Raw genomic sequence first — 12,902 nt, 5'->3', positions numbered from 1 at the left:
ACAAAGAGTCAGACATGACTCAGTGACTTCACTTCACTTCACTTCACTTCAATCAGGGTGTACTACTAGAAGATTGAAGAAATCATTTATCTTTTCCAAATCAGAAAGAAAAAAGAAAACAAAACCTCTACCAATCTCAAGCAATATACAAAAAGGTGAAAAAAGACAAATTAAAAAATTCAGAGAAAATAGAAATCATAAATATAAGTTGTAGAAACAAATCACAAAACAAATCTAAACAAATTCAAAGGCCAACATGGATGGCCCCAAGACTATCATAACAGTTAAGTCAGAAAGAGAAAGACAAATAGCATATGATATCATTTATACGTGCAATCTAAAAAGGGGAACAAATGAACTTATTTACAAAATAGAAATAGAGTCACAGATGTAGAAAATACACTTGTGGTTACCAGGGGGGAAAGTAGGGAAGGAATTGAAGGGATAAATTGGGAGATTGGGATTGACATATACACAGTACTATATATAAAATAGATAACTAATAATTACCTACTCTATGGCACAGGGAACTCTTCTCAATGGTCTGTAATGACCTATATGTGAAAAAAATTTAAGAAAGAGTAGATATGTGTAAATACATATAACTGATTCACTTCATTGTATGCTTTAAACTAACACAACATTGCAAATCAACAATACTCCAATCAAAATTAAAAAAAAAAACACACAAATCTTACTCACCTTAATTAATAAACAAAAAAGAACAGACAGGACATTTCAAGCATAGAATATCCACAAAATGAGATGCCATATAGCAGTGGAAACAGCTAGAAGATGAATAACAATATAAGTTGTTAAAGAATGTATATGTTATGACATTATTTACTTATATGTGCATGTGTGTAAAACACATCTGCAACAGATCAGAACTAAATAATAAAAAAGGGAAAAATCATAGGTGCTATAGTACTAGGAGTTTCTCAGGCTTGTATGTGTCTTTTTCTGGGAATGATAATGTTATCTGACTTCCTTTGTATAGTGAAAGAATAAATCATTAGAGTCATTATAAGATTGATTTGGCAACAGCCTTTTTTGTTCTTCAACTCCAGCTGGCTGAAACTTGTCTAATTTGTGAATCCCAGGATGTGTTACTTCCTTTTTGAAGTCACATTATTTATTTTCTACAGACATTAATTTTATGTCATTTTCTCTCTAGCTAATTAGAGTATTTTCAAGTTCAATCTATTGTTCATTTCAGAGTTTATAAATCCTCTGCAGCTTGAACTTCCTTTCTAGATTTGAACATATTTTCAATGGTCTTTATTCTCCCTTCCACCACAACTCACAGAATGTGCAGTTGAAAGAGAGCCTAACCTTTTATCTGTCATGCTGCAAGTTCCAATATTATCTGCCATACATAAGCAGAATATTTTTGATAATATAAAGAGTAAAAAACTAGTGCATATATATGTATATATATATATATAAACACACATATAAAATATTGTTGTATATTTGATATAACATATAAACTAAGATCATGGCATCTGGTCCCATCACTTCATGGGAAATACATGGGGAAACAGTGGAAACAGTGTCAGACTTTATTTTGGGGGGCTCCAAAATCACTGCAGATAGTGACTGCAGCCATGAAATTAAAACACGCTTACTCCTTGGAAGGAAAGTTATGACCAACCTAGATAGCATATTCAAAAGCAGAGATATTACTTTGCCAACAAATGTCCATCTAGTCAAGGCCATGGTTTTCCCAGTGATCAAGCATGGATGTGAGAGTTGGACTGTGAAGAAAGCTGAGTACCAAAGAATTGATGCCTTTGAACTGTGGTGTTGGAGAAGACTCTTGAAAGTCCCTTGGACTGCAAGGAGATCCAACCAGTCCATTCTGAAGGAGATCAGTCCTATGTGTTCATTGGAAGGACTGATGCTAAAGCTGAAACGCCAATACTTTGGCCACCTCATGTGAAGGGTTGACTCATTGGAAAAGACCCTGATGCTGGGAGGGATTGGGGGCAGGAGGAGAAGGGGAAGACAGAGGATGAGATGGGTGGATGGCATCACCGACTCGATGGACGTGAGTCTGAGTGAACTCCGGGAGTTGGTGATGGACAGGGAGGCCTGGCGTGCTGCGATTCATGGGGTTTCAAAGAGTCGGACACGACTGAGTGACTGAACTGAACTGATATATATGCTTGATTTTAGTATTTATGGTTATCATAATGCATATATATATTTGCATATATGTTATATATGTATCAGATCAGATCAGATCAGTCACTCAGTCGTGTGTATATCTATATATCCATATAGATATAGATATATATATACACATATACATACATGTATGCACACATGGAGAGAGAGAGAGAGAGAACAATCTCGACTACATTTAGTTCAGTTTTGCTTCATTTTAGTTTTTACCTAACTATAGTGAGTTAATATTATAGGCTGGTTTGAAATCTCCCCAAAAGTTAGCACTGGACATGGAACAACAGACTGGCTCAAAATTGGGAAAGGAGTATGTCAAAGCTGTATATTGTCATCCTGCTTATTTAACTTATATGTAGAGTACATCATGAGAAATGCCAGGCTGGATGAAGCACAAGCTGGAGTCAAGATTGCCAGGAGAAATATCAATAACCTCAGATATGCAGATGACATCACCCTTGTGGCAAAAAGCAAAGAGGAACTAAAGAACCTCTTAATTAACATGAAAGAGAAGAGTGAAAAAGCTGGCTTAAAACTCAAGATTCAAAAAACATAGATCATGGCATCCATTCACATCACTTCATGACAAATAGATGAGGAAAAAGTAGGAACAGTGTTGGATTCCGTTTTCTTGCATTCCAAAATCACTGCACATGGTGACTGCAGCTATGTAACAGTCACTTGCTCCTTGGAAGAAAAGCTATGAGAAATTTAAACAGTGTACTAAACAGCAGAGACATCAATTTGCCAACAAATTTCCATACAATTAAAGCCATGATTTTTCCAGCAGTAATGTATGGATGTGAAAGTTGGACCATAAAGAAAGCTGAGCACTAAAGAATTGATGTTTTCAAGTAGTGGTGCTGGAGAAGACTCTAGAGAGTCCTTTGGACCTCAAGATGATCAAACTGTCAATCCTAAAGGAAATCAGTCCTGAATATTCATTGGAAGGACCGGTGCTTAAGCTGAAGCTCCAATACTTTGGCCACCCCATGAGAAGAACTGACTTATTGGAAAAGATTCTGAGGCTGGGAAAGATTGAAGGCAAAAAGAGAAGAGGGTGTCAGAGGATGAGATGGTTGAATGGAATCACTGACTTAATGGACATGAGTTTGAGCAAATTCAAGAGGGAGATAGTGATGGACAGGAAAGCCTGATGTGCTGCAGTCCATGGGGTTGCAAAGAGTTGGACCCGACTTAGAGACTGAACAAACATATCTTTGTTCTCTCTAATGCACCTGCCTTAGCTTACTACTGCTTACAGATTTTTATTCAGTACCACAGTGATTGATGAATATTATTACAAATCTGTCTGTGTTCTTCTTCTCTGATATTGATTTGATTCTTTCCTATGGTAAGCCTATTGTGATGTCACTTTGCCAGGCCTATCTCCAGGTCCTTGCCTGCAAATGCAAACATATGCTCACTGATGAATGAATAAAAGAACTTCATCATCCTAACCAATTATTTCAGTGAGGATATATGAACCAACTTAATTCAATCAGGGTCTTTGCTGTGACTTATTAGTTACATATCAGGGTAGACAATGTCTTTAGCCCAAAATATTTAAATTTATGTGATACAAATATGAGACCACTGACAGCCATCTGGACTGCAAAGAGAAAAGGACTACTGTCTAAGAGTTGGAGATCAAGAGTGAAAGAGAGCAGGAGCCCCGGTGACAACATTTGAGGCCCTGGACCCAGTAAACAGAGATCAATAAGCTTGGAGATACAGAGCCTGGACACTTCCATATGACTCAGATTTGCCTAAACCAAGCTGTACCTAGGTATCCTAAATCACATGAATAATTTTTTAAGCTATTTAGGATTGGATTTCTGTCACTTGCTATCAATGGGTTCAGAATGATACTGTTATTCTTTACTTATAAACTTTTAATTGAAATATTTGGGCTTCTCTGGTGGCTCAGACAGTTAAGAATTCACCTGCAATTCAGGATACCTGGGTTCAATCCCCTGAGTCAGGAAGATTCCTTAGGGAAGGGAATTGCTACCCACTCCAGTATTCTTGCCTGAAGAATCTCATGGACAGAAGAGCCTGGTGGGCTACAGTCCGTGGTATCGCAAACAGTCAAACACGACTGAGAGACTAATACATTCACTTTTTACTATAGGATATATACAGAAATAGGTATCACTAGTATTCTGTTCTTTAGGTTCTTAAAAGGTACACAGTCCATTATCCAGCACCCAAATCAAGAAACAGAATACTCTGAGCATCTCCCAAACTCCTTTGTGCCCCTTCTAGTTGTTGATCTTAAGAGTAACTATATTGTCATTTTTGGCTTTTTCAACATTTTATTATGAAAAATTTAAAACACACAGAAACTTTGATAAAACTTTTATGATGAACAGGAATATAGCCACCATATGGATTCTACAATAGAAATTTACTATAGTTGCTTTATCATATATCTAGCTATCTAGTAGTCTCTCAGCCCATCTATGAATTCATCTTACTTTTTTGATGCACTCAAGGTAAGTAGGTCATATGACCATATTTCCTTCAAGTTCTTCATTTTGCAGAGCCTTGAGTAGATCCATATCTTCTTTTTAGGAAAAGCTTACATGAAGTGAAAAGTACAATCAATCCTGGATTTCTCAGGTGGTACAGTGGTAAAGCATCCACCTGCCAGTGCAGGAGATGCAAGAGATGTGGGTTTGATCCCTGGATCAGCAAGAACCCTGGAGAAGGAAGTAGCAAACCCACTCCTGTGTTCTTGACTGGGAACTTCCCCAACAAGGGACACTGGAGGGCTACAGTCCATGGGGTCGCAAAGAGTCAGACACAACTGAGCACAGACACTCAAGCACAGACACACACACACACACACACACACACACACACACACACAATCGATCGATCAATCCTTGAACTCTGTTAGAAGCAGAATGAGGTAAAGTTTTGCTTTGTTTTATTTCATGGTATTTAAAGGGGTTGTCTAAAAGTTAAAACAAAAGGTCAGAGAGGCGATGCGTCTGTTATTTTTTTTAGCTAGATCATCTAAGCACCATTTCAAATAATGATTACACTCTCTTCTTTCTCTTTGAGTAATCTGGGAAATGTCAAGAACACTAATATTACATATTAATGATATTTAATTGTATTAGGTGACATACTCCTTGGAAGAAAAGTTATGACCAACCTAGATAGCATATTGAAAAGCAGAGGCATTACTTTGCCAACAAAGGTCCATCAAGTCAAGGCTATGGTTTTTCCAGTGGTCATGTATAGATGTGAGAGTTGGACTGTGAAGAAAGCTGAGTGCCAGAGAACTGATGCTTTTGAAGTGTGGTGTTGGAGAAGACTCTTGAGAGTCCCTTGGACTGCAAGGAGATCCAACCAGTCCATCCTAAAGGAGATCAGCCCTGGGATTTCTTTGGAAGGAATGATGCTAAAGCTGAAACTCCAGTACTTTGGCCACCTCATGGGAAGAGTTGACTCTTTGGAAAAGACCCTGATGCTGGGAGGGATTGGGGGCAGGAGGAGAAAGGGACGACAGAGGATGAGATGGGTGGATGGCATCACCGACTTGATGGACGTGAGTTTGAGTGAACTCCGGGAGATGGTGATGGACAGGGAGACCTGGCGTGCTGTGATTCATGAGGTCGCAAAGAGTCGGACACGACTGAGCTACTGAACTGAACTGAACTGAACTGACAACTAAGTTGACCTGGATCTTTCAATATTAGACAATAGTTTTCTATAGAAAATGCTTTTCTAGGTAATTAACAACAAAGCCACAGCAGAGACTAATGTGCTTAGTGATCAGCCTGCATGGTTCTACTTGCTGTTGATATCAATTCACTCCAAAGATGACCAGTGGAGCAATAGGCTTTTTGAGCAATTGGCAGCCTGTAATCTTTGGTATAATATCTGGAAAGAAGTAAGAACAATTAGTATTCCATACATTAAATCAACTTTTTGTTTACTGGGATAATGTTGTTGCTATTCAGTCGCCCGGTTGTGTCCTACTCTGTGACCCCATGGACTGCAGCATGCCAGACTTTCCTGTCCCTCCCCATATCCAGAAGTTTGCCTAAGTTCATGTCCATTGCATCTATGATGGCATCCAGCCATCTCATCCTCTGAGAACTTCTCTTTCTGCCTTTAATCTTTCCCAGCATCAGAGCCTTTTCCAACAAGTCAGCTGTTTGAATCAGATGATCAAAATACTTGAGCTTCAGCTTCAGCATCAGTTCTTCTGAGTATTCAGGGTTGATTTCTTTTAAGATTGATTGGTTTGATCTCCTTGCTCTTCAAGAAACATTCAGGAGTCTTCTCCAGCACTACAGTTCAAAGGCATCAATTCTTCAGTGTTCTACCTTCTTTACAGTCCAGCTCTCAAAACTGTACATGACCACTGGGAAGACCATAGCCCTGACTATACGGACCTTTGTCGGCAGAGCAATGTCTCTGCTTTTCAACATACAGTCTAGGTTTGTAATAGCTTTCCTGTCAAAAAGCAATCATCTTCTGATTTCATGGCTGCAGTCACCATCTGCAGTGATTTTGGAGCCCAAGAAGAGGAAATCTCTCACTACTTCCACCTTTTGCCCCTTTATTTGACATGAAGTAATGGGGCTGGATGCCATGATCTTAGCTTTTTAAATATTTAGTCTTAACTGGCTCTTTCACTCTCCTCCTTCATCCTCATCAAAAGGCTTTTTAGTTTTCTTCACTTTCTGAATTTAGAGAGGTATTATCCTCATATCTGAGATTGTTGATGTTTCTCTTGCCTATTTTGATTCCAACTTGTAATGCATCCAGCTCAGCATTTCTCATGATGTGCTCAGCATATAGATTAAACAAACAGAGTGACAGCAGACAGCCCTGTCATACTCCTTTCTAAATCTTGAACCAATCAATTGTTCCATACAGGGTTCTAACTGTTGCTTCTTGACTTGCATACAGGTTTCTCAAGAGACAGGTAAAATAGTCTGGTATTCCCATCTCTTTAAGAGCTTTCCATAGTTTAATATGATCCACACAGTCAAAGGCTTTGCATAGTCAATGAATTCAGACATAGATGGTTTCCTGGAATTCCCTAGCTTTTTCTATGATCCAGTGAATGTTGGCAATTTGATCTCTGATTCTGTTTCTTTTTCTAAACCCAGCTTGGACATCTGGAAGTTCTTGGCTCGCATAATGCTAAAGCCTAACATGCAAGAATTTTAGCATGACCTTACTAGTATGGGAGATGAGGGCAATTGTCCGATGGTTAGCACATTCTTTAGTGCTACCCTTCTTGGGAACTGGGATGAGGATTGACCTTTTCTAGTTCTGTGGCCAGTGCTGGGTCTTCCAGATATGCTGACATATTGAAGAGTGGAGGACTGGGTTAATAATTAAACTCAAATTATTTATGTGCTTATTCTCACCTAAGGTTTCTCACTTCAAATCTGTAATAGGTGCAATCTATTTATAAAAGGAAGGTTTTGATAACGAAGTGTGTTGATAAATGCATCATGTTTTTGAATGAAAAAATAACCTATTTCACTTATGTCATGAGTAAGACTATATATCTGTGTATATATGTATACATACATATATATATATATATGAAACTACACAACATTGTAAATATAATTTTAAAAGAAAATAAGTAAATAACACAAGAAAGAAAGAATGATGAGAAGCTTTTGGGGCAATCTGATCAGGTGAATAATTCATTGACCAAGCAGCCTTAACATTTTACTCAACTTGACAAAACTTTAGACAGAATTATTCCTGCCTCTAAGTCACCGTCCTCTCTTTTCTTATTCACTTTGAAAAATCTATAATCGTAATTTTTTCCTCTGTACCTCTGAAATGTAAATCTCTTTTAAAGTATTTTACCCATTTTACAACCCAGGAATGCCTTTTTAATAAGTAATTAATTACAAGTGTGTGAGTGGCAGGGTGACTACTACAGAATGTAATGACCCTATGACAAGGGAGGGCAGCTGAAGGAGAAGGAGAAGTGAGACACTGAGAGAAAGGAGGAGTGAGGCGTAACCTGCAATGAGAGAGTCAAGTAGGAACCAACCCATACAAAACATCTGAGGCTATGCTGAATGTATATATCCTAAAGCAACGGAAGCCATCAGAGTGTTTGGGAAAGTAGATGTCAGGCTTTACTATTTCTTTGGGATAAAGTAAGACCCTCTAGTGGCACTGAGGAAGTGAATAGAGAAGGGCAGAGTATATAAGGGGCTTTAATTAGCAGGCCAGTGTGGTAATTTAGATAAGACAATAGCTTGATTTGGATGATGGTAGAGATGGAAAGGAATGAACATGCTTTAAATATTTATGAGGCAACAATATACAACCTTGGAATAAATTAATTTAGAAGATGACAGAGAAAGAGCAAAGCTGAGTCTCAGGTTTGCAACTGAACGTGAACAGAGCTTCCATTCACTGAGAAATAGAATATGTACAAGAACCAGCCTTGGGTCAAAGGAGGAACTGATTTGGGAGAAGTATATAGAAAGCATGTGCTCAGTCATGTCTCAATTATGTCCTGCTCTTTGTGACCTGCCAGGCTTCTCTGTCCATGGGATACTCCAGGCAAGAATACTGGAGTGGGTTGCCATTTTCTCCTCCAGGGGATCTTCTGATCCAGGGATGGAACCCACTTCTCTTGTGTCTCCTGCATTGGTAGGCAGATTCTTTACCACTGAATCACCTGGGAAGTGCACAGAAAGAAGGGATGCAGCAGTCATAAAAGGGAGTCAGTGAATCTTAAAGGCACAAGAAAAGAATAAGAGAAGCATGTGTGGACAAAGACTTTGCAATTACCATTCAGGGAAAGGAGTTTTATTATCTGTTCATAACCTGATTTTGGGGGGAATTTATATTAACAAAACAAAACAATTAAAAACAAATAGCAGGGAAGGGTTATCTTAGTGTCTTTCATTCTTTCACTAATTCACCAAAAAGATTTATTAAGCAGCAAGTACCAGAAAGTTTAAGTCTAGATTTTAGAATCATCTAATGCTGCTCATTTTCTGATACCATGTTTAGTTCACTCTTACTTTATTCATAATTCAGATTTTATGAAACTTCCTACTGGGAAAAAAAGGGCTACCCAAAGGACATGAGTTTGCAAGAGCCATTTTGGCATTTAGATGTCCATTGCAACATAATTTAATTTGCATGCTAGTTTTATATATGTCTTCAGCTTAAAAGATGTGAATTTATTCCTGATATATGGGACTATTCAGAGTAGTCTAACAGTCTACTAAGCTCTCTGAGTCTGAAAGAATGAGATCAGTTTACACTCAGGGGCTTTATCTCTTGAAAATTTATGGAAAATCGTTCTCACTGGCTAGATTCACAAAATTTTCACATATACATTCAGTGCAATGTCTTTAATGAAAAGACACCTCAACTGAGAAATAAAACTGTAGTGTCTCCACAAATATCCTTGAGGAAGCATTTTTGAACCATTCCATAGTTGGGTTATTTTTACAGTGTTAGGCTTAGTTCACTTATCCCATGAATACCATTTAACATTATTTGAATTAACACTCACCCTTTAAGATCTTATGCTACTAGCGTCTAACTACCTTGTTGATTGGCTAATTCATCTTCCACTAATGTTTCTAGCATGAAGACTTGACAGACTATTACCCAACTTGTAAATGGATTTTTTGGTGTTTTCAAGTCAGAAGTGTTTTGACATAACATGACCTATAATTAAATAAACAATTTAAAAGCTATATGTCAACTCACTGTGCTATTTTGTTGATTTTTAGTTAGTGCCTAGTGACACGGAAAGGATTTTTTTTTTTAAAGTAGCCACTTTTACCACACCTATGAATGATGTGGTGTGAATGCCTAGAAAATATTTTAAAGTAAGGCAGACCATGGATTGAATCACTGCCAGTCCATCAGTCTCTGTCTATCTTCTTTAGTTTCATACACAGCACAATTACTCTGAAAATTAGGCATAATGTTTATAAAATATCTACACAGTGGTTAGCAAAAAGAAAGGGCCTCAGTAATAGATAATAAGAAATGATAATAAAATTATAATTATAAATAGTTATCATTGTTATTTTTAGCCATAGCAGCTTCTGAAATCTTTTGCAGAAAAAGCACCATTTATTTGGTATTTCAGGAAGATCCATGTGTTATAGAACTATAATCTTATACAATTATCGGTTTTCATTTGTTTTTTTTTGTTTTTGTTTGTTTTTAAAGTAAAAATCACAAAAAACAAAATTAGATGCAGGGCCTTAGAAGACACCATGTTAACTGAGGAGCCCTGAAGCTTAAGCTTTATTAACTTCACAGTAAATAAACCTCTAACGGAAGCAGACAAGGGTTTATAATCTGGAAAATCTGTTCCATAACAGTAATTAATAGTTCTCCCCCTCAGGAGTGAAACAGAACTGCAGTTCAACGATGCTCATCTCTCTAGGGATGTCCATGCTCTTTCTCACATGGCTTCATTTAAATTTTGAAAATTACATCAGAACAGGGCACATGGGCCACTGAATTCCCACTGATACACCTGAAGATACGCCTACATATACATTCTGGGATATCAGTGACAAATATGCAACAGTAAAGTTTGAAGAAAATCAGAGTGGGGGAATGTGAATTCCCAAATTGGACCTAGATTTGCATTTCAATGGACAGAAAAATTTCAAGTGTCAATGGAACAATTTCAAGTGTCAATTCAACTCAGCTTCAGTTCAGTTGTCACTCAGTCATGTCTGACTCTTTGCGACCCCATGAATCACAGCACACCAGGCCTCCCTGTCCATCACCAACTCCTGGAGTTCACTCAAACTCACGTCCATCGAGTCGGTGATGCCATCCAGCCATCTCATCCTCTGTCGTCCCCTTCTCCTCCTGCCCCCAATCCCTCCCAGCATCAGAGTCTTTTCCAATGAGTCAACTCTTTGCATCAGGTGGCCAAAGTACTAGAGTTTCAGCTTTAGCATCATTCCTTCCAAAGAACACCCAGGACTGATCTCCTTTAGAATGGACTGGTTGGATCTCCTTGCAGTCCAAGGGACTCTCAAGAGTCTTCTCTAACACCACAGTTCAAAAGCATCAATTCTTTGGCGCTCAGCCTTCTTCACAGTCCAACTCTCACATCCATACATGACCACAGGAAAAACCATAGCCTTGACTAGACGGGCCTTTGTTGGCAAAGTATTGTCTCTGCTTTTGAATGTGCTGTCTAGGTTGGTCATAACTTTCCTTCCAAGGAGTAAGCGTTGTTTAATTTCATGGCAGCAATCACCATCTGCAGTGATTTTGGAGCCCCGAAAAATAAAGTCTGACACTATTTCCACTGTTTCCCCATCTATTTGCCATGAGGTGATGGGACCAGATGCCATGATCTTAGTTTTCTGAATGTTGAGCTTTAAGCCAACTTTTTCACTCTCTTCTTTCACTTTCATCAGGAGGCTTTTTAGTTCCTCTTAGCAAACATTATTTACTTTGAATCAAATAAACCAAACCAATAAGATCTGAAAAAACTTCATAGAGAAAGTTATGAGTTTAGCATCAAAAGATGATTTGAATCCCTCTAATTAAATTTCTCTTGCTATATCCATTGCCAAAATAGGCTTTCTTCTGTTCTTGAAGGGTTTTCTATAAAGCCCCAATGTTGTCTCCAAAATGCATCATTAGAAAAAAAGAAATATGTCTTGACAAGAGATTGTAAAGAGTCATTTCAAGAATAAAAATTTTTAACAAGTAAGTAAGTAAATAAATAAATAAAAGAGGATAATTATAATAGAAGATCTTTTTCTCCATACTACTACCATAACTCCAAGTTGTGAGATACAGGCACAGTGAAATTATATTAATGATATTAGTTCACTTAGAGTACTGTTTTAAAGGAAGCAATGCCTTGATCTGGAGTGGCTATGCCTGAATACAAAATGGGGAAATTGAAGTTCAGATGCCATGCACCTTCAAGTCACATGTGGCAGAGACAAAAGTTAAATCCAAATTTCCACACATCTGTCTGTCTGTTTTCAAAGCACATGTTTTTTTGTTCCATACTCTGTACAGTTCTATGTCCTTCCTGATTATTTCTCTGTTTTTCTCTCACCTAATAATATAAATTGCTAGAAATCTTTAAAATGTTTATTGCACAGGACTTTAGAAAGTTGTTGTCATTTTTAAGGGATGGCAATGTCTTTTAGCATAGCTCACTCAGCAGAATACCCAGAGTTTTACTATATTTATTAAATTATCTTCTTATTCTAGAAGTTAAGTAGTTTTGTATTCTGAGTCACAAATGAAAGCTCATTAATTTATATTTCAACCATTTTTATTTTATAATTTTAAAAGTGGTTATATAGCATTTCCTTTAGAGTAGCTATTGGGTTGGCCAAAAAGTTTGCTTGGGTTTTTCTGTAACATCTTATAAAAAAATCCCAAAAAACTTTTGGCCAAATAAAGAAAAATTTAGCAAACAAATTAACAGCAAATACAGCTTGGTAGGAGGCTTTCTTAAACTATTTCATAGATGGAACTTTTCAATCATCATCAGATAACTTGCACTCATCCACTTTCTTACAAAGGCAACCATGTGTTAATTGGAAACTGTTCCTATATCTTTATTTTAAAATAAGGACATTAACTTTAAATGTTTCCAAGTCATTTTTATGCCCTCTAAGACATTCTCCCAAAGATTTGGTTTATTTAATTCCAGATACTTCATTTACAGTAAAGGCAAATAT

Source organism: Bubalus kerabau, chromosome 8 (assembly GCF_029407905.1).
Source record: "Bubalus kerabau isolate K-KA32 ecotype Philippines breed swamp buffalo chromosome 8, PCC_UOA_SB_1v2, whole genome shotgun sequence".
Classification (NCBI taxonomy): Eukaryota; Metazoa; Chordata; class Mammalia; order Artiodactyla; family Bovidae; genus Bubalus; species Bubalus kerabau.
The sequence above is the reverse complement of the archived record's forward strand: the minus strand, read 5'-3'. Positions refer to the sequence as shown.